A 23,746-nucleotide genomic window follows, 5' to 3' on the forward strand; every position below is an offset into this window, starting at 1 on the left:
CATACACATATCAGCTTTCGCTCTTCAGCAAGCGCTCTCTGTGAAACTGTCTGTCTTATTTGGTGTTGTTTGTCTGTGCAAAGCTCTTTATTATGGCGAGTGAACAATACACTAAGTGTGTGCACCCCTGCCCAAGATTATATATGTGCCATGGGTGGGGACACGCATCAGCTGTGTGTGTGTGTGTATTGTTTAGGGGCGCAGCACTCACAGTCAGCTCTCGAGAGGGATGCCTGTGAACACTGTGAAGCACTTCCTATTAGAGTGCTGCGCTCCTGCTTGGTTATATTATTTCCTGATGATGGCCAGGTTCGCGATCCCCGCGATTCGGGTCCCGCGTCCGTTGAGGCGGCGTGACGGCTTAGATCGTGGAGATCGCAGAAGGATCTCGCGGAGGAGAACGAGACTGCTGAGGCACCTTTTCGTTCATCATCCGCAGATTCTATGACACTCGTTCACGACGCAGAAGCCCGCGATGCGGCTTCTTCTGCCTGTGACGAGTGCCCAGTGCTCGAGCTATCTGTTTATAAGGAAGTAGATGTGCTCAGCATCGGGAACGAGCAACATGAGTCACACTCGCCGGCTTATGTTTCTGTTTATGTAGAGCTCGTGGAGGTTGTGATGCGTGCTGTGGCCAGACTAAATAAATAAATAAATAAATATATATATATATATATATATATAAACTATATCAGCTGGCCACAAAATAAGCAGGATGATCCCCGTCAAAATGAACTAGACGAGAGATTCCTGCAGCACCGTTCACAACCTCAGAGCCGGGGCTTACTGTTTTTCCCAGATCTTTATAAAATATATATATTTATGTGTAAATCCTGGGAAAAACCACACTCTTTACGTATCTCACCACATTCATTATATGTTAATTCGAATGTGGTGGGTGCGAGAGAGTCGGGTTATGGCAAGATGCCGCAGATGGAGGAACCTTTAGCGAGCTATCTTTCTCCTGATCCGGCATCTTCGCTTTAAGCCCCGGCGCTGCCCAACAAACCGTGCAGGGACACCTCTGCACTGGTTGGCTGGGCTTATATGGTGCAGGAAATCGATGTTGCTCTTCCGCCGTTAAAAACGTTTCGAGACACATCGGTTTCTAGCGAACGCAGGCTGCACTGTCCGCCCCACAGGCTTGCGGCCAGGCAGCATTCGCGTTCGCCAATGGAGAATCGTTTTCGGTCCAGCCCTGCCGGAAACCCGCTTCAGGGGGTCGAGAACGAATCCCGATTAATACCCGAAGCCAGGCTCGAGAGCCTGGTTCCTTTGGTAAAAAATATTTAGAAAAGAAAAGGTCAGGCTGGTGCGTGCCTGCACTCTATGACGATTTTGCAGGCGTACCAGGCCGATCTTCTTAAAGATCTAAGTGAGGCCGCTCCGCTATCTCCTTCTTGCCTGTTTTCCAACGCTGTCACTACAGTCGTTGACAGGTTTCAGGAAGCAAAAAAAAAAAAAAAAGAGAGAGCGTTGCCTCTAGAGCCCCTCCTGCGGGAGTTTGGCAACAGAGGAAGCACTCTCAACCGAAGTCCTCCAGCCAGAAGGGTGACCTGAGGGCCGTCCTTCAGGCGAAGAAGGCTTCGGGAAAGAGGTCCTAATGGTAGTGTAGGACCTCTGAGACCTCTTGTTCTAGCAGCAGGTGCCCTCGGGGAAGAAGGCAAGGCAAGGCAAGGCAAGTTTATTTATATAGCACATTTCATACACAATGGCAATTCAAAGTACTTTACATAGAAGAAATTAAAATAATCAAAACAAGTAAGAATAATTAAAACAGAAGATGTTGTCCCTCCGTCTTTGACGCTTCGGGCCACATCGATTTCCAGCGAACGCACACCGTGGCGTTCGCCCCAAAAGCTTGCAACAGGGCACCGACTATGGTCACAAAATCTGTATCGACTTTTTTCCTGCCGGTCCTCCGCTTCAGGAAGTCGAGAATAGTGCTCGAAAAACACCCGAGGCCAGTCTCGAGGGGCTGGTTCCCTTAGTAGATTTTGTAGAAGAATGGCAATGCCTTCCGAATATATCTATATGGGTCCTGTTTATTATAAAATATTATAAAATATGGGTACAGATTGCAGTTCGGTCACCGACCTCCCTAGTTTGCTGGGGTGGTACCGACTGCAGTGGTTCCAGAACAGGCTCGGGTTATGGAACAAGAGGTACAGACTCTACTGGAATTAAGGGGCCATAGAATGGGTTCCCCTACCAGACAGGGAGGTCAGGTTTTACAGCCGGTACTTTATAGTTCCAAAGAAGGATGGCGGACTGAGGCCAATTTTAGATCTAGGGCTTTTGAATCGTTCTTTGAGGAGATTCAGGTTCGAAATGCTTACTATTCCCATTATTGTGAACCAAATCAGATCCGAGGACTGGTTTGTCACGATGGATCTAAAAGACGTTTATTTCATGTCTCCATCCTTCCATGTCACAGGAGGTTCCTGAGGTTGCTTTCGGGGGCGAAGCATACCAATATCGGGTTCTTCCGTTCGGCCTAGCACTCTCTCCCCGCACGTTCACAAAGTGTATGGATGCGGCTCTGGCTCCACTGAGGCTTCAGGGCATCCGTATACTGAATTACATCGATGACTGGCTCATATTGGCCCAGTCTCGAGAAATGGCAGTTCGGCATCGAGATGTCGTCCTTGGCCACATTCAGAACCGGGGGTTGAGGCTCAACACTAAGAAAAATGTGTTGGACCCAGCTCAGAAGACTACTCTTCTGGGCGTGGTATAGAATTCGGTTACGATGCAGGCACGTATGTCTCCCGCTCGTATCGAATCCATCCTGGCCATGGTGTCCGGGATAAAGCTAGGCCAGGCCATCACTGTAAAGCAATTTCAAAGACTGCTGGGCCTCATAACAGCGGCATCCAACATAATTCTTTTGGGCCTGTTTCACATGAGGCCCCTTCAGTGGTAGCTCAAAGCCAAGGGTTTTGTCCCCAAGGGGAATCCGTTCCGTATAATAAAGGTACGCGCAGATGCCTTCTTTCCCTATTAATATGGAAGAAACCTTGGTTCTTGTCCCAAGGGCCAGTGTTAGGGGCGTTATGTCGCCGGGAAACTGTTTCGACAGACGCTTCCCTCGCTGGCTGGGGCGCGGTCTCGGACGGCAGCTTTGCCAGGGGTCTGTGGCAGGACCATCATCATTCTTGGCATATAAATTGCCTAGAGATGTTGGCTGTGTTCAGGGCTCTGAGGAGCTTCCTCACAGACATCAAAGGTTACCATGTCTCAGTGGTAGCTTATCTAAACCGACAAAGGACACTCAGATCGCGCCCTCTATCCAGATTGGCGCATCAGATCATTTTATGGTCCCAAGGGAAAATATTATCTATAAGACCAATATATGTCCCGGGGGTTCTGAATCAGGGAGCAGACATCCTGTCGAGGCAGGGGCTGAGGCCCGGGGAATGGAGACTCCATCCAGAGGTGGTGGAGTTCATATGGCAGAGGTTTGGACAAGTGGAAGTGGATCTGTTTGCGTCTCGAGGGACGTCCGTTCCACTGTCCACTTGGTTCTCCCTCATTCATCCAGCCCCGCTGGGGATTGGATGCCATGGTACAGGCCTGGCCAAGGCTTCGCCTGTACGCTTTTTCCCCCGATCGCTCTGCTCCCGGGAGTCCTGGAGAGGGTCCGTCAGGAGGGCATCAGTCTTCTTCTGATAGCCCTGTTTTGGCCAGCCCAAGTATGGTTTTCAGACTTAATTTCACTCCTGATAGCTCCGCCATGGCAGATTCCTCTGAGGAGGGGTCTGTTGTCTCAGGCGGAGGGCACTATATTCCATCCTCATCCAGAGCTGTGGAAATTGTGGGTCTGGCCTCTGAGGGGGCTCAGTACCTAGATGCTAGTCTATCATCTGGGGTGGTCGAAACCATACTTATCTCTAGGGCTCCGTCTACTAGGAGATTATATGGCCTCAAGTGGAATATTTTTCTACTTGGTGCAGAGAACTTGAGTTAGGCCCAGTTAACTGCCCAATGGCTTCAGTTCTGGAGTTTCTTCAAGATCGTTTCTCTGCGAATCTCTCCCCATCCACACGTAGGGTGTACGTGGCTGCCATTGCGGCGTTCCATGCACCACTAAATGTTGGGCCTTTGGGGAGGCCCACATACTATTTCTCCATGGTATTGGAGGATGAGACCGACAGTCAGGCGGTGGTTCTCGAAGGGCTATCCCTGGCTCCCTTTGAATACCTCCAGTCGGCTTCGCCTAGGACCTCACGTTCAAGATAGCCTTTCTCTTAGCTATTTCTTTAAAGAGACTGGGAGATCTCAAAGCCCTGGCATCCTGCATCCGAGACCCAGCTATGTGCCTTAAGTGCAATTTATCACGGCTAGGTCCATGGTCCTGCAAGTATTTCATCCTCCACCTCATGTGTCGGCAGAAAAGGAGAGGTTCCTTGCTCTGCCAGTCAGAGTTCCGAGTATTACCTTGAGAGGTCCTCTTGGAGGAGGTCGGACCTACTGTAGTGTGTTTTGGATCACCTATTGGGGGCTCCCAGCTATACAAACCATAAGTAGGCCTACAAGGTGCACAATTTGCCTTCACCTTTGGCCGTTAGGGCTCATTCTACTAGAGGCATTGCGTCCTCTAGGGCCCTCCTTTCGGGAGTTCCCATCAAGGAGATCTGTGAGGCAGCCGGTTGGGCTACCCCACACACTTTTGTTAGGTTCTATAGTCTGCACCTCCCTAGTACGCCTGGCGCACATGTGCTCTCGTCCTAGCTGAGTGCCTGAATCAGTTTCACTCCGGGGCAGGCCTGTCTTCGGTGCGTGGCCTAGTGGGCATTCGTTCCCCAAAGTGTCGATCTTACGACGCAGTTTGAGTTCCCTCGAAAGGGAACGTCTCGGGTTATGACTATAACCCTTGTTCCCTGAGAAGGTAACGAGACACTGCGTCGTCCTGCCACGCCCCTCGAGGCCTGAGAGCGTCTTGCTTCATCGTGGAGCTGATATGTGTATGTTTCATGGTCACTTTTATGCATCCGGTTATGCCGTCACATGTTACGTCACGACGCAACACCAATCAGGATTGGATTAGTTTCATTCTTACTTCAGAGGCGCACGCTTAGGGAGCGTCCCCAAAGTGTCGTTCTTACGACGCAGTGTCTCGTTCCCTTCTCAGGGAACAAGGGTTATAGTCATAACCCGAGACGTTTTGTGTGCAAGCGTTACTTAACCCCGCCCCCTTGTTCTCCTCGTTAGTCATTATTGTTTCATCTGTGTCACCTGCTTTCATTATCAGTTTCTCCCATTTAATCCCCTTGTCTTTGCTGTCCTGTGCTGGTTCATTATCTTACCTTTATCATTCCTTGTGAGTATCCTGTCAAGTGTATTGTCTAGAGAAAGTTCTGATTCCGTATTTGCTGTTTGTTTATTGTCTAGTTGTCTGTCAAGTCTTAGTCTAGTTAGTGGTGGGCAGATCGAGGCTTTCGTGAAACAATGAAACAGTTGAAGCAAATGTGCCATATTGTGTCGAGGCTTCGAAACAATCCAACACCCGTCTCAATGGTGACACCTAGTGGTCACTTGCAGGTGTTGATCTGAAACAACCTTGACAACGAGCCATTAAAAAAATTGTTTTTTTTTTATTATTGTATTTTTCTAATATGTGAAGCTTGTAACCTGTAGGCTCCTCACTGTGCATAATGTTATTTTGGTCATGAAAAATGAATATTAATAAAAGAAATCAAGCCACAATGTCTCACTTTTTTTTTAATTCAATTTTTTATTCACGATTTTTATTCAAAAATATTATTTTCTCTGCTGTCGAAGGACTTAGCCTACTTCTTTTTTTACAGATAATTTCTTCAGCCTTTGAAAAAATCCTCTCACAAGGGACACTTGTTGCTGGCATGCCAAGATATTTTTGATCCATAAATCTATTAGGAAAACCAAAATTATGTCTTGGCTGTAGATTGGGTACTCATATGTAGACCTATAAAATGTATATTCACAAAATATTATATTATATTGACAACATATTATATTATATTCACAGTGAAGCTGTTTTTAACATGATTGGCAGTTGAGATTGTGACGTTAGGTTGTAGGGTTTAGGTTGACACAGGCCTATGGACTTTCTAAACAGTGTCCCAAAAGTTTGATATTATATTTCAATTATAATTATATTTCAAACAATGCATACCTTGCTTACATGGCCCAGCAGTGTAAGTAGCAGGCCTAGGTACAGCGGGAATGCTACCATCCTCTGCACCCTGCAATGGCAGTATGAGTGCTCCTCAAATGGCGCATCATGGATGATGTATTGTTGCCGGCTAGCTGCCGATCACAATACATCTCACTTTATTTGGGGTTTCCAAATGGAACTGCTCACACACCACAGATGTACGGCATCACTTCTGCGGAGCCTCCATTTATCTATCTATCTATCTATCTATCTATCTATCTATCTATCTATCTATCTATCTATCTATCTATCTATCTATCTATCTAATCTATTAATCTATCTGTCTAAATCTATCTGTCTATATTTCTATCTATCTATTAATGTGTCACTATATGTATACTGTGTCTGTCTCTAGCCCTTCAGTCAATGTGTAAATTTAAATGTAAGCCTAAATATAACTAAACAAATCGCACTATAAATGTCACTGTATCACCAAAAATCCGCTATCTCAAAATCAAACTCCTCTCACAAAAACATTCGAGGTCAAGATGCGTTGACTTCACTTTTATACAGATGTGCGAGTGTGTGGTCTGTTCCCGACCCTGTCAATCAAACGCTGATTCGGCGGACCATGCCACCTGTCGAAACACTTGTGAAACACTTCGAAGCTTCATTTAGCCGTAGTCACGTGACATGGGTGTTTTGAATCACGCTTCGGATCAGTGTTTCGAAACATCTGCACTTCGGGATCTCGAAAAGCTTCGGAACGCCAGTTTCGCGTCAGCCAACCCTAAGTCTAGTTTAGTCACTCCTTGTCCTGTCCATGTTTTGCCCCCTCGTGGGTTTTGTTTTCCCTAGTTTTGTCCTTTAATAAACTGTGTGTCAAGCATCCTGTCTGCGCTTGGGTTCATCTCTGTAATCCATAACAGAATGAACCGGCCAATACAGAACCCAGCAGACAGTATGTACTTTCCCGCTATACTACAGCCGACTGACCAGGAACTATGGTGGCAGGCGGCTATCACCGACAGTTTGAATGGCAAGCTTCCTTTCCCTCCCCAGGGTGAGTTGACCCTGAGGAGGTACGCCCAGGTTGTGGAGGAGAGGAGATTTTTCCTGCCGGAGATCCTGGTCAATCGCTACCTCATTGCGGGTCTCAATGTTCCCCCAGATTGGTCCGCCACCCGTTCCGCAATATGGTGGACTGTTTGTCTCGGAAGGAACTGCTGGGTCCCACCATGTCATCACTTCCTGCCACACTACCAGTGATTCCAGAGGGTCGTATGTTAGCCGTCGCGACGCTTGAGGACCAGGCTTGTTCCACCACGACTCCTGAGACTCCATCCGTATCCTTCAGTCTTTGCGGAAAACGAGGGAGACGGATCTCGTGGGAGTCTGCTTTGGAGTCCTCAGCAATGGAGTCAACCCTCCCTGAGACTGCCCTTCCACTACCAGTCACGGATCCTGCTGTGCTTCCCCAACCGGTCACAAGTTCGGCTATGGCCTCTGCTCTGCAGCCAAGGAGAAAGAGGAGGAAGAAGGGAGCTTTCTGTCCTCCGTCTCTGTCTCCTCCTGAGAGGGCTGTTCCGAAGCCTGCTGCAGAAAGAGCTGTTCTGGAACCTGCCGCAGAGAAAGCAGTTCTGAAGTCTGATGCAGAGAGAACTGTTCCTGAACCAGCTGCAGAGAGCGCTGATCCCAAGCCAGCTGCAGAGAGAGCTGATCCCAAGCCAGCTCCAGAGAGCGCTGATCCCAAGTCAGCTGCTGGTAGCCCGGTTACAGAGTCAGCTGCTATGAGAGCTGCGGCCGATCAAGTCAAGTCATCTTCATTTATATAGCGCTTTTAACAATGGATTGTTTCAAAGCAGCTTTACAGAGATAAACATATAATTTAAGGTAACAGATTGTTTTGGCGTTATAGCGGTTCTTGAATAATGTTACTTCCAGCTAAAGTTAACTTTGATTGATTCACCTCCGTCGAAATGATCAGACTTTAAACGCGAACCTGTGATTAACGCTGACGGCGTTCACATGCTCATTCAGAATTCTATAGTTATGTGCTTTTTAAAATATGTGCGCAGGTTTGTAATTCATACAACCCAGCCTAAACAAACTACTTTTCTTGCCTATAAATTTTGATACAGAATTTTGTTTTATTTTATTTTCAAGCTATGATCAAGCTGCAGAAGCAGTCCTGCAATCGGTTTCAGCTCGTAAGACCTCCCTAAGACCTCTCCTCATGTGTCCCCGTCCAACCCTGCCCGGATTCCGTGGACCTAAGACCCCCAGCACTCCAATCCATCCTGGACCACCCCCCATGAACTCTGTTTCCTCCGCCTCCTCTTCCATGTTTATTATTTTTGATATGTCATCCCAACCCTGTCAACGTTTTTTTCATCCTTTTGTTTGGGCCATGTGCTTGTGTTGTCTCGTTACTTAACCCCGCCCCCTTGCTCTCCTCGTTAGTCATTGTTTCATCTGTGTCACCTGCTTTCATTATCAGTTTCTCCCATTTAATCCCCTTGTTTGCTGTCCTGTGCCGGTTCATTATCTTACCTTTTATCATTCCTTGTGAGTATCCTGCCAAGTGTATTGTCTAGAGAAAGTTCTGATTCTGTATTTGCTGTTTGTTTATTGTCTAGTTATCTGTCAAGTCTTAGTCTAGTTTAGTCACTCCTTGTCCTGTCCATGTTTTGCCCCCTCGTGGGTTTTGTTTTGTCCTTTAATAAACTGTGTGTCAAGCATCCTGTCTGCGCTTGGGTTCATCTCTGTAATTCATAACATTTCCACCACACTGCTTGGTGGCTTACTAGAATAATTAGTCATAAGACCTACATATTTTAAATATATACACTGGCACTGTCGATCAAACATTTGGGGCAAGATATCTTTAAAGAAATTAATATAATACTTCATCAAAGATGCATTAAATTGATCAAATGTGACAGTAAATATATTTATAATGTTACAAAAGAGTTCTTTTGAACTTTATTCATCAATGAATCCTGAAATAACATGTATCACAGTTTCCACAAATATATTAAGCAGTACAACTGTTATCAAAATTGATAATAAGAGGAAATGTTTCTTGAGCATCACATCAGCATCTAAAGAGTAATGGCTGCTCAGTAAGTGAATGAGTAATTCAGTTTTTCCATCACAAGAATAAATTACGTTTTAAAAGGTATTAAAATAAATTTTTACAATATTATTGTTTTTCATTGTACTTTTGATCAGTGAGCATAAAATAATTTTAAACATAAAATACACAAACCACAATTTTTTTAATGGTAGTTTTACATAGTGAAAGTAGTATATCTAGTAAACTAAGTATCACTAAATACATTTACATGAAGTCCAGCTATAGTCTGAAAGTCCAAATAATATATCATAATGCGTAATTAATTATGTAAATGATTAATTACCCAGTGCAAATTACAAAGAGCAGGTTCAACACAGAGTCAAATTGTTGACCAATAATCGTGTAAGGTAATCTGTTAGGTCTGTTAGTCCAACTTAAATGATTCCAGTCAGACTAAAGCAGCCATAAAATTTAAAAGTGACAAATAATTGCTTTGCTTGAACTGAAATTGAGATGCAAGTAAGATATCACAAGTAACACGGGGGGAAAGATTGCATATATATCATTTTCACCTCTCAGTAAATGGAGAAGGGACCCGGCCGTCTGTGTGTATCACACTATGTACAGGGCCTTCCCAAGGGCGGCCCTGAGACAGAAACCAGTTTGTCATCTGGTGTCCTTGTCCTACTTTAAAAACCACCCTGTTTCTGCCCACAGCCTCAAAGGAGCCCAGAGAACGCCGCTCCTCTCACCAAGGGTAAAAAGCTGATGATGACCTGGAAGTGAGCAACACTCACAGTGGAACATGTTTCCATTTTCACCCTGACACGTTGGCAAACACACATCATCGCCTCGGTAGCATTTGCTGAGTGCAAGCCCCACTGCCATCCCTCCATTTCCCACCGCTGCGGCGCACTTTCAAACACTTAACATTTGTCCTATTTGAGTTAAAGTACAGTCGTAGGTTTAAACTACAGTAAGAAATGTTTCTGCTTTAAAAGCACTCTTCGGAGGAACGTTTTATTGCCTAGAGGTTCATTTATCAGACCTCAGGAGACATAATGGAGCTCTCAGTTATGCGTCATTTAGGTATCAACTCGATTTCAGATGTTTCTCTTAAAGCACTGAGGAAGATACTTTAAAAACTAGACAAGCTAGAATATACTTGAAGTACTTAAATTAATAAGCTAGCTAGACTACAAGACACTAACAAGGAGTACTTCAGCAACTCTGATGCCATCGTTTAAAAAGACACTATCTTTTTAAACATACAAAATGCTTTTTTAGCACTCTATTCATCATATAATCCTGAAAATAATGTATCACAGTTTCCACAAAAATATGAAGCAACTGTTGAACTGCCATCACAGCAATAAATAAAGAGTTATTCCAAACTGTAATAATATTTTACAATATAAAGCATGTCATGATTCTGGTGTTCTAGTCACAACAACTGAGGAACTGCTGATACAAAGTCTTTAATCAAAATGCAGGAGAATCAAACTATCATTAACATAAAGACAATATAGGACAAAGAACTAACTCAAACTGAGGGCTTACACAAACTAAGGAGCTGATTAACAAGGCACACCTGAACTAAGGAACCTAATCAAATCAGTGGCTATACGCTGATTTCACGCAGCCATTATTTTGAAATCGAAAGCAAGGCTCCGGTGGGAAGAAAACTGGAAGTGCCGCCCTTAATCACAGGAGAGTCGCGAATGCGATGGCGTATTGTTGTGTTTAATGTAGAAATGAGTTATTCTAAAACTGTACATACGGTACATTTCTTTCAAACTTTAGACTATATACAGTGACATTCATTTATAAATAAAATTATTTTTATATATATATAATTCAGAAAGTAAAAAAAGAAGCAGGAACTATATACATATCTTATGATTATTTATTTTTATTTTTTGTGTGACTTGTCACATGACTTGTATTTGTCACGTTACTTGTATTTGTCATATGATATTTTTTTGTGCCCAATTAAGGTGATCACCTGTGTCTATTTAAAGTTGACTTCACTCTACATTGGTATTGTGCCTGATGAAGACCTGAGGGTTGAAACGTTGCCTTTTAATAAATCCTTTGGAGCAGTAATTTTCAGTGTGCGGACTTCACACTTCTTTATTTATTGCACAGGTGTGCCTTAGGCAGGCCCGCACAGGGGAACGCGACCATGACATAGTCATGGTGGACCTGGGCCATGAAGCGTGGGCGGACCAGGTTGTGCAGGCGACCAGGGTGGAGCAGGCAGTTCAGGTGGCCACGGTGGAGAAGACCCTACGGGCGGCCACTGCGGAGAAGACCCTTCGGGCGGCCAGGGCGGTGAAGACCCTTCGGGCGGCCACGGCAGTGAAGACCCCTCGGGCGGCCACTGCGGTGAAGACCCTTCGGGCGGCCACGGCGGTGAAGACCCCTCGGGCGGCCAGGGCGGTGAAGACCCCTCGGGCGGCCATGGCGGCGCGGCCTTCTTGGACCCATCACGGGACCTACTGCCCCCCCCCCCCCCCAAATTTTCTTGGGGGCAGCTACGGGGTCATAGGCAGGAACAGACACCGGCTCAGAAACAGCAGACACTGGCTCAGGAACAGCAGACACTGGCTCCGGCTCAGGAACAGCAGACACTGGCTCCGGCTCAGGAACAGCAGACACCGGCTCCGGCTCAGGAACAGCAGACACCGGCTCCGGCTCAGGAACAGCAGACACCGGCTCCAGCTCAGGAACAGACACCAGAACAGTAACAGCCACAAGGACAGACACATACACAGAAACAAACATTGGTTCAGGAACAGACACCGGCACAGGCGTGGCGGTGACCATCTCCGCTGAGGGCTCAGGTTCAGGCGTGGCGTGAACAGTCTCTGGATCGGCAGGCGTGACTTGAACAGCCTCTGGATCGGCAGGCGTGACTTGAACAGCCTCTGGATCGGCAGGCGTGACTTGAACAGCCTCTGGATCGGCAGGCGTGACTTGAACAGCCTCTGGATCGGCAGGCGTGACTTGAACAGCCTCTGGATCGGCAGGCGTGACTTGAACAGCCTCTGGATCGGCAGGCGTGACTTGAACAGCCTCTGGATCGGCAGGCATGACTTGAACAGCCTCTGGATCGGCAGGCGTGACTTGAACAGCCTCTGGATCGGCAGGCGTGACTTGAACAGCCTCTGGATCGGCAGGCGTGACTTGAACAGCCTCTGGATCGACAGGCGTGACTTGAACAGTCTCTGGATCGACAGGCGTGACTTAAACAGTCTCTGGATCGGCAGAAGTCTTTTTGGCCGATCGTACTGATATCAGCGGTGGATCGGTCATACTGGATATCATCCTAGGAAGTCTAGGGACCAATCTGGTGGCAGGGCTCACTGACTTTTCCTCGGCGACTTCCACTGAAATACTCACTGGCACGACGGGCATGACTCGATGCATAGGCTCAGCAGTACAGACGTGGAACGCAGGTTCAGCGGAATAGGACAGTAAATGACATGGAGAAAACTCTGAGCTAGGTGAAGATGACGACGAGGGCTCTGTGCTGGACGGGGCCAGCGGTGAATCTGTGCTGGACGGCGCCAGCGGCGAGGGCTCTGGGTTGGACAGCGCCAGCGGCGAGGGCTCTGGGCTGGACGGGATCAGCGGCAAAGGAAGCTCTGGGCTGGACGGGACCAGCGGCAAAGGAAGCTTTGGGCTGGACGGGAACAGCGGCGAAGGAAGCTTTGGGCTGGACGGGACCAGCGGCGAAGGAAGCTTTGGGCTGGACGGGACCAGCGGCGAAGGAAGCTTTGGGCTGGACGAGACCAGCGACGAAGGAAGCTTTGGACTGGACGGGACCAGCGGCGAAGGAAGCTCTGGGCTGGACATCACCAACCCAGGGTTGAAGAGAGGCCAGAGTGTAGAGTGGTGTCGGGATTCTTCTCGACCACCTCCTCTACTGCGGCCTCCACGGGTCCCACGAAATTTGACCAACCGGGTCCCCTCAAAGGAATGTCCTCTCTCCCGCTCGGTGGCTGGGGAAGAGATACTGGTGAACATATGCTGGATCTTGTTTGGTGAGTTCTTCTGTCATGAAGCGGCTGAAGCAGAGGCAGAAGCAGGATCCAAATGCAGCAGTGATTTTAATAAATAAACTAGAAACTAAACAAATACAAATACAGACTCAGGAACAGGACAGCCAACATACAACGCTACAACATTAAGAACTCACAAGGACTGAACTAAAACACAGGGCTTACATACAAGGGAACACAAGCTAAACAAGATAACAAGGGGGCGTGGTTAACCTGAAACACCTGGGAAGACTAATCAACATAACGGGGAACAGCTGAACATGGGACAAGACACATGGCAGGAACACATGACAAACAGGGAATCACATGACAGACGAGAACAAGGAACAAGACACAAAACCCACACCGTGACACGTCACAATGTTGACATTAAACCACCGTTCAGGGCCATTGCTTAAGGTTGTGCCTATGGAATCTTGACAACCACTGGACTACATATGTACTCGTCACTGCCCTGAAGCGCGAAAATCAGCCTTTAGATGTCAACCGCCCGTTGGGCTCATTGTGTTGTCTCATACTTCATCGAGCAAGGATACGTGACTATTGCGTTTAATTTAGCCTACCTCAGCTAAATAAGATACGTAATTATTCAAACACAACCTATAACTTAATTTTCTAATGTGACTAATGTAGCCTCACTCGCACCGTTTAGTTTTTCATTTGATTTGTCTGCTATTTAGTCTCATTCGTTTCTTTGCTTCTCTGGATTTGTGAATGTTTCCTGGACTGATTCCGTTTACCGACCTTTATCGCCCGGCTTTCGACTACTGTCTGCCATGTACAGAAGTTCATTAAATGTTCTGATCTTTGCTTTGTGTTTTATTTATTATACTGAAAATAAATTTGTATATTCGTTTATTTATTTATTTATTTTTCACAAATGTATGACTTTTGGAAGTGCAATTTGATTTCCATATGCAGTTTTAATAAAGTTGAATTAACGTAACCTTCTGTCATTCTTACTCTTCAAAGTGTACACTTGCAGGTGTTGATTATAATTAGGCTAATTTACTGATAGCCTCATTAAATAATAATAAGGATAAACAAGATTTAAAAAGTATATAATTATCTAACATCTGACTAATTAAAAATTAACCTCAAAACATAAAATGCTAAATGGGGGATATCTACAGGCCTATATAGGATAAAACAAAAATTGTCAGAAAGTCGTCTCTCAGTTGCTCAATGTCTCGCAACAACGTTGCTACAGCCCTGTCGTGTCTTACAATTCTGCGTTGTTACAATGTTGCGAGCACGTAGACAGCGACGTTGCCATAGCAGAAATGCAACGTGCCACAGACATTGCCACAACGTAAATGTGTATACTGGGCCCGTGAATGTTCTAACTTTCTACTCTCCACAGTTTAGCACAAACTTCGATCTGCTTTGCTGAACTATGCTCACACTTGGATCAACCATTATCTGACCTGGATGCGGATCAACATCTTAGCCTTTTAAATTCTGCCTGGCTTAAGGTAGCAAATGTGACTGCTCCCCTTAAGCCTCACAAGTGCAAACCAAAATCTGAACTGTGGCAAAACTCTGACACTCGTCACCAAAGACAAAATTGTAGAAAGGCTAAACACAAATGGAAACGGGACAGGCTACTTGTCTCATTTCAAATGTTCAAAGACTCTCTGACATCATACCAGTATGCTGCTAAGTCTACGAAAGCTGCTTATTTTTCTAACTTAATTGAATCCAACCACTCTAACCCAAAGGTTCTTGTTGACCAGCCTTTAAAATTTGACAAACACATTTCATCCGTAATCAGTTCCAGTTTCTACCAACTTTGTCTACTGTCTAAAATCAAAGGCTTTCTCACTCCGAAAACTCTGGAAATGGCTGTTCATGCATTTATTACGTGTCGGATAGATTACTGCAATTCCTTATATTGCGGTATATCAAGTTCTCAAATTGCCCGTCTTCAGTTAGTCCAAAATGCTATGGCCAGACTTATTCATAAGTGTCGCAAATATGACAAATATCTCTCCGATTCTCAAATCTCTACACTAGCTGCCAGTTTGACAGAGAATAGATTTTAAAATGCTACTCTTTGTTTTTAAATCTCTACATAACATAGCTCCTGCCTATCTCTCTGAATTTGTTCATCCTTACACTCCGTCCAGAAGCCTAAGATCCCACGACCAGGCTCTGCTGGTAGTCCCTCGCGCTAGACTCAAGCATAGAGGGCATGTGCTATATAAATAAAATGAACTTGAATTGAATGTTTATTTCTCTACCATAAGCCATATCCAAAGGAGTTTCAGAGAATTTGGCAGTACATCCAACCGGCCTCACAACCGCAGACCACATGCAACCACACCAGCCCAGGACCTCCACAGCCAGCATCTTCACCTCCAAGATCATCTGAGACCAGCCACCCGGACAGCTGCTGCAACAATCGGTTTGCATAACCAAAGAATTTTTGCCCAAACTGTCAGAAACCGTCTCAGCGAAGCTCGTCGTCCTCATCGGGGTCTCTACCTGACTTCAGTTCATCGTTGTAACCAACTTGAGTGGGCAAATGCTCACATTCGATGGGGTCTGGCACTTTGGAGGCACTCACCGGACATGTCACCCATTGAGCATGTTTGGGATGCTCTGGATCTGCGTATACGACAGCGTGTTCCAGTTCCTGCCAATATCCAGCAACTTTGCAAAGCCATTGAAGAGGAGTGGAGCAACATTCAACAGGCCACAATCAACAACCTGATCAACTCTATGTGAAGGAGATGTGTTGCACTGCGTGAGGCAAATGGTGGTCACACCAGATATTGACTGGTTTTCTGACCCCCCAGACCCACCCCCCAATACAGTAAAACTGCATATTTTAGAGTGGCCTTTTATTGTGGCCAACCTAAGGCACACCTGTGCAATAATCATGCGGTCTAATCAGCATCTTGATATGCCACACCTGTGAGGGAGATGGATTATCTCGGGAAAGGAGAAGTGCTCACTAACACAGATTTAGACAGATTTGTGAACAATATTTGAGAGAAATACTGCCCTACAAAGCAAAAAGGCAGTAACTACGCAGAGTGCAGAACAGAGAAAAATGACTTTAAAGTTATCCTGTCATCCAGCCTAAGTAGTTGTAGGTAGATTATTGGTCATGTGGCTGTTTTGTTACTTTATTTTAGCTTATTCTTTGTACATATCAATCCTCATATTTAATTTGATATTTTACCCCTATTTTGCAGTTACTGTATTCTTGCTTTGTATAACTTACCAAAAACGTGGCACCATACCAAGGAAAAAGGCAGTAACTACAGATTCTCCCAAAACTATTTTGCCACAACTTGGGCTCTGGGTGTGTTAGATACACTGTATTTGAAATAATTGGAACCATTTGGACAACATTTTTTTTCAACATTTTTGTGTGCGAAACTAGTGTTGCGGAGCGGGTGTGTTACGGATACGTGGTGTAAATTTTTAGTAATCAAAAATCATGTCTAATTAATTGAAATCATGAAACTTTTATTATAAACTATTATTAAACTTATACACTATTTTAAAAATATTCTATGAATATTAAAAATAAAATATATTAAAATTCTAATATATTATTAATTACACTTATTTTAATCATATGAAATTAAACAAACATTTTTGGTCAAACAACATGCTGCACAGTGAGCTTTACTGTTAAAATTAAAACATTGAATACAAATTAAGTTTTAATCTTAATTTATTTGTATTAGTGTTAGTATTATTATTACATTGAGACGTTTCTAAATTCTACTGTACAACAGTAATATATTTCTGTCAAGTTAAACCGAACTTTTATTTTGACGGGAATTGCCGTGAAGACCTTTGAGTTTCTGGGCCCTATTTTAACGATCTGAAACGCAAGTGTCAAAGCGCAAAGCTCAAGTAACTTTGTGGGCGGATCCCGGCGCTGTTGCTATTTTCCCGGCGGGATAAATGCCTCTTGCGCCTGGCGCAAATCTAAAAGGGGCTGGTCTGAAGTAGCTTCATTATTCATAGGTGTGGTTTGGGCGTAACGTGAAATAAACCAATCAGAGCGTCATCTCACATTCCCTTTAAGAGCAGGCGCGCTTGTTCTAAAGCGGATTCCTATTATAACGGCGGATTTGCCAGGCGCGCGCCAGGAGCGGTTCACAGCCGAGGAGAGCAACGTTCTCGTCAGGCCCGTAAAACACAGAGAAGTGACATTGTATGGGGATGGAGAAACCCACCCAAATTAACTTCTGTTAAACAGGCGTATGATAATTTGGGTAAATGTGTAAGCTACATGTATGCTTTTATAATAATTTGTCTATCTATCTATCTATATATCTATCTATCTATCGTAATAATGTATGATTTGCAAAAATGAAAACTGCTGCTTAGATGAGAGAATCAAAGTGTATGCGCGTTGTGCACACGCTACATTGATTATGGCCAAGCATGCGCCCTTAAAATAGCATAATGAACAACGCGCAACGCGGCACTGACTTTAGACTAGTTTTTTTCTGGTCAGTGGCGCAATTGTTTTATAGAACAGCAAAATTGAATGAGGGAATGTTTGCGCCGGAACACGCCTCCTCTTTGCGCTGAACCGCCCCGGGGAGCGCAAGTGTATTTCATAGTTAACCGACGTGTGTCTGTGGAGGGAAAAGTCCGCTTTGCGCGGGTGCAAAATAGGAATGATACATGCGTCAGTGCACAAAGTCATTTGCGCCGAGTGCAAGATAGGGCCCTCTGTGTTTATGATATGACGATAGTTTTTCTCAAATGAGGCGGTTAAATGCTCACAAAGTGACTTTAAGAGCGGATCTAGAGTCTGGAGAGTAAGTTCATGCAGTCGTGTCCTCATAAAAACAGCTCGAGCGTCACACGTGCTTCAGCGCGTGTGTGTGTGTTAAATGAAACTGCGCGTCGACTGCACCATTTATTCACAGACCATGTAGGATTTGTATTTAATAGTACTATTATTGCGGTTTAATATTCACACAGTAGTCTATCACGATTTAATTTCAAGTGTAGGCCTACTGAACTGCTATATCGCGAAAATCATAGTAACCGCTAAAGTTACTAGCTACTACATGGAGCTCTTGCACCTTTTTTTTCTTTCTGGAATATTTTTTTTCATTTTTTCATGGTAGGGGGGTAGTTTGGTATGGGAACAATTAGGGGAAGTTAGAAGGGTGAAATCGCAAATGTTAAAATCGTCCCGTGAGGATGCCCGAAAATCAGCTGTGTGTTCACCATGGCAACAGTAACAGTAACTACACTGCGCAGAAACACGGTTATTGTTAGGTAAAACATAACAAGAATACAGTAATGGATGTTACTGTACTCTTGCTTTGTTTCACTAGGGCTTTTTGCAGTTACTGTACAAACGACTAAAATTTTTCTCCAAAACGACACACATTTGAGATAAGATGTTTTGTCACATAACAAAGGATGCCTTGAATGTCATGAAAATGATAACTCATTTTTGACCAAAAATGCAGTTACTGCCTTTTTGCTTTGTAGGGCAGAATAGGCCTTTTGTGTACATTGAAAAAGTCTTAGATCTTTGAGTTCAGCTCAACACAATGAAACCTGAATTAAAACCGAACATACACGTGACCATAACTGCATTGATCAAATAAATGCAGCCTTGGTGAGCATAAGAGACTTATTTTAAAAATATATATACAATCATACTAATGTCAAACTTTTGATCCATAGTGTAAAGATCTTTTTCTTACAGACCCAAAATTATTATACATGTTATACATGTATAGTATTGTACAAAATAAAGTACTTTTTTCACATTTCACTCTGAAACATTAAATGAAGAGCAAATGGAGCATTTCATTTCAGTAATCTCAATGTCTAAGAGAAACAATTAACCTTAAAGAGATTTAATGCTTATTTGTGATTTTTCTTTCCCTTGGTGCACAGCTATTTTCTAAATTAGACAGATGATGCCATAACAGGTCAAGGTAATCATTTAACACACCACAATCCTTTCATGTAATCAAAGCCAAATGGCATCTTGTAGGTGTAATTTAACTTTATTATATGGTTTATATTAAAAGGATTATTTTTTGCGGCTCACAAGGCAGAATTAGATAAACGGTTTAAGCTTGCTCTACTGGGCTACATCCATTCCAGTTTAATCAGGTGTCCTGAATGAGGCAAAGGCTCCACATGAGGCAGGCTAGTATCGTACAGCTACAAATCAGTGAGCTCCATTCTGCCGTAATTGCTCCTTGGGTTCTTCCCACAATGCACAACTGTGAGGAAGCACAGAGAAACCCGTACCGATATGGTGCTGTATAGCTAATTCACAGTGATAGATAATGTTTAATTAAAACTTCATGAAGACAAAAGATCTGAGTGAACCATCATTCGGAAAGTGATGTTTTGGTATCTGGCTGAATTTCTGTGTAATTCAGAGTGCGTTATGGGTAAATATCCATCCTCCCAAGACAAAACAGTCAACTCCCAAGTCTATAGCTATAACCTCATTCAGACTGTCATTCCAAATCTCATTTTTGTGCAATCATTAACCAATGTGGTTGGACGACCAATTTGAGACAATACGGTTTGGGAAACTGTCTTGACTAGCTAGTTGATTTCTTCAACGATGCATCGTACTATGGTAGTTAAGCAGCGAGTTACGTCGTTGTACGAGAAATGCACCGCTGATCGGATTTCACATGATTTATGTGACTTTCTCACAAATCGGATCTGAGCAGTTGTGATACACAATGTGGACAGTCAATAATTTTAGATTAGATTCAAATTGGATACACAAATAATCGGATTTGAACTGACAGTGTGAACGTAGCCTGATAATCTGGGGCCAGTTGCATCAGTTTAGCCTAGTTTTATCGTGAATTGGAATTAAACGAGTCCTATAATGCTTATTTACAGGTTCATGATTTCATTTATTGGGTCTACTAGAAAACATTTACATTATTTAATGTTAAAAAACACATTGTTTTCTTATCATTTACATTGTTGCAGCACCTGTTTTCACCCTCTGTCTGAATGCTCCACTTTAGTTTCTTTAAAACCCGCCTTCCGAAAAGCACAGTCTGCTCTGATTGGTCATCCGGCCCCAGTCTGTTGTTATTGGTCTACCGCTCAGAGCGTGTGTTGCAGTTGTTGGAAATGTTGGAAATAGCAACAATTATAGATTAACTGAAACTATAGTTCCCTTTCAGTCGGTCACTACCTCGTATGTCAGAGGAAACCGACAGAAATGGGATTAATCGCAGAGACACCAATCTACTTTGAGAGGCTGGGTTACCCCCTTCGGGGACCGTAACATTGACAGAGTCAGTCCCGGAATTGACTGTTATGCTTTGCTATGCTAACCCTTGTGGCTGGATGATTGGTTTCTTGGGGCGGCCCGTGCTGTGCTCTCAGCACCCCACCCCAGTGCCTTTCTTTCCCGGAAGTGAATGACGAGGTGACTAGGTCGTGGACGGCAGCCCTAAATCCCCGAAACCGGCCTGTTGTCTCTTCCCCCCTCACCACCCTCGACGGAGGGTCAGCTAAGGGATACGTGGACATCCCCCCAGTGGAGCTCTCGGTTTCAATGCAATTGTGTCCTAAGACCCTTAAGAGTGACGAAAGTCACTCCCTGGGTCAAGCAATGTCCACCATGGTGGTCCAGGAACGCCATCTCTGGCTGAACCTGGCAGATATGCGGAAGGCCGACAAAAAACGGTTCTTAAACTCCCCTAACTCCCAGGCCGGCCTCTTAGGCAACGCCGTCGAGTACTTTGCCCAGCAGTTCTTGGCGGCCCAGAAGCAGACGGTGGCGTTCAAGCACATCCTGCCCCGACGGCCAGCTGCTGTCTCCATGAACAGAACGCAAAGCTTTAGGACCTCAGACCAGCTCTTCGTCTGTTACGGAGGCCAGCAGAAGGGAAAGGCTGTCTCCAAGCAGAGGTTAGCCCAGTGGATAGTGCACGGTTTTTCCTGCATTGAAAATTTTTTGGCGGCCGCCAAAGCGAATTTTTGTCCCGCCAAAGCCTTATTTGATAAGTTATTGTGATTTATGAGTGACGTAGATGGTTATTGCTGCGCTTGTGACAGGGCACATTTTAAACAGAGAGAGAACACGCAAAGAGCCCACCCCTCTGCACGCACTCTTTCTCTTTAAACTCAGTGCTGTCTTTGCTCTCTCCCTCGCACATATTAATCAAAATCAATTGACACGAGGGTAAAAGGTTGGAAGACCTTTTTTGTTTCCATGTTTCATGTGGCGCATTCAGAGATTTTTTTTTTCCTGAATTACCTTGTGTGTGAATTGGGCTAAGAAAACCGTTGTCTTATCCTCTCTGAAAAGCGTTCCTCACATTCTGCTGCCATAATCCACACTTTCAATAAACGGAAAAAAAAAACGTATTCAGTAATAAAGTGTTCCCTTTCAAGGGAACTCACCACTGCGTCGAGAACTTGACACTTTGGGGACGCTCCCTTAGCGTGCGCTTCTGAAGTAAGAATGAAACTATTCCAATCCTGATTGGCGTTGCGTCCTGACGTAACATGTGATGGCATAACCGGAAGTATAAAGGTGACGCTGAAACACACACATACCAGCTATCGCTCTTCAGCAAGCGCTCTATGTTGAAACTGTCTGTCCTATTTATTGTTGTCTGTCCTTTGAAAGTATGGCGAGTGAACAATTTACAAGATGTGTGCACCCCTGTCCTAGATTTATTACGGGTGGGGACATGCATCCGTTTTGTGTAGATTGTTTGGGAGTGCAGCACGCACAGGCAGCTCTCGAGGGAGCTGTCTGTGAGCACTGTGAAGCACTCCCACTAAGAGTGCTGCGCTCCCGCTTGGCTATTTTTTCTAAAGATGGCCAAGCTTGCGATCCGTGCGGTTCAGGTCCTGCGTCCGTTGAGGCGGCGCGCAGGGTTAGATCGTGGGGATCGCAGAAGGATCTAGCAGATGAGAACGAGACTGCCGAGGCACTTTCTCGTTCGTCATCTGGAGATTCTATAACGCTCGCTCATGGTGCAGAAGCCCGCGCTGCGGCTTCTTCTGCCCGTGACGAGTGCCCGGTGCTTGACCTGTCTGCTTCCGAGGAAGTGGATGTGCTCCGCATCGGGAGCGCGGAACATGAGTCACACTCGCCAGCTCGTGTTCCCGCTTATGAGGAACTGGTGGAGGTTGTAACGCGTGCTGTGGCTAGACTCAACATCAGCTGGCCACAAGATAAGCAGGAGGAATCTCGTCAGAGTAAATTAGACGACAGATTCCTGCGGCAACGTTTACAACCTCAGCGCCGGGGCTTGCCTTTTTTCCCAGATCTCCATAAAGAGATAGTTAGATCCTGGGAAAAGCCCCACTCGTCTCGCATCTCACATAACACATCGTGTGATTATAGTAATGTTGTGGGTGCGAGAGAGGAGGGGTATGGCAGGATGCCGCGTGTGGAGGAAGCTTTAGCGAGCTATCTTTCTCCCGAAGCGGCATCCTCGCTTAAAGCCCCGGCGCTGCCCAGCAAACCATGTAGGGACACCTCTGCATTGGTGAGCAGGGCGTATATGGCGGCTGGTCGGGCTGGTGCGTCCCTGCACTCGATGGCTATTTTGCAGGCGTACCAAGCCGATATTCTCAAAGATCTAGATGAGGGGGAGGGACCGACACCTGCTGATATTGCTGAGCTAAGAAGAGCCGCAGATTTATCTCTCCGTGCCACTAAGGAGACGGCCCGTGCTATTGGCCGCTCCATGTCAGCTTTGGTGGCCACGGAGAGGCATCTGTGGTTAAATTTGTCGGGCATGAAAGATAAAGATCGTTCCTTTTTATTAGATGCTCCGATATTGCCTTCTGGCCTGTTCGGCGACGCAGTATCTACTGTCGTCGACAGATTTCAGGAGGCAAAAAAACAGTCGGCAGCTTTTCAGCAGTACCTTCCCCGCCGGTCTAGATCTGCGAGGGCTGGTCCAAGTGGCCAGCCTCAGCCGTCAGCCAGCTCCTCTCATCGCCTGGAGCAAAAGGAGAGCGTTTCCCCTCGAGCCCCTCCTACGGGAGATTGGCAACAGAGAAAACGCTCTCATTCTAAATCCTCTGGCCAGAAGAGCGACCTGAGGGCCGTCATTCAGGCTAAGAGGGCTTCAGGAAAGAGGTCCTAGCCAGAGTAATAGGACCTCTAAGGGCTGTCCCCTCCCCGCTGTGAGGCAACCGAGGTTGTTTTCCCAGCGGAGCCCTTCGGAAAAAGATGTTGTCCCGCCGTCACTGACGCTTCGGGTCGCATCAATTTCCAGCGAACGCACACCGTGGCGCTCACCCCAAAAGCTTACAAAAGAGCACCACCTATGGTCGAAAAATCATTCTCGTCCGCTTCCTGCCAGTTCGCTGCTTCAGAAGGTCGAGAACAGTGCTCGAGAAACACCCGAGGCCAGCCTCGAGAGGCTGGTTCCCTTAGTAAATTTTTTGGAGTGGTGGCGCCTTCTTCCAAATATTTCTATATGGGTCCTGAATATAATAGAA

Source organism: Rhinichthys klamathensis, unplaced genomic scaffold (genome assembly GCF_029890125.1).
Source record: "Rhinichthys klamathensis goyatoka isolate OS25496 unplaced genomic scaffold, OSU_Roscu_1.1 h1tg000466l_1, whole genome shotgun sequence".
Lineage (NCBI taxonomy): Eukaryota > Metazoa > Chordata > Actinopteri > Cypriniformes > Leuciscidae > Rhinichthys > Rhinichthys klamathensis.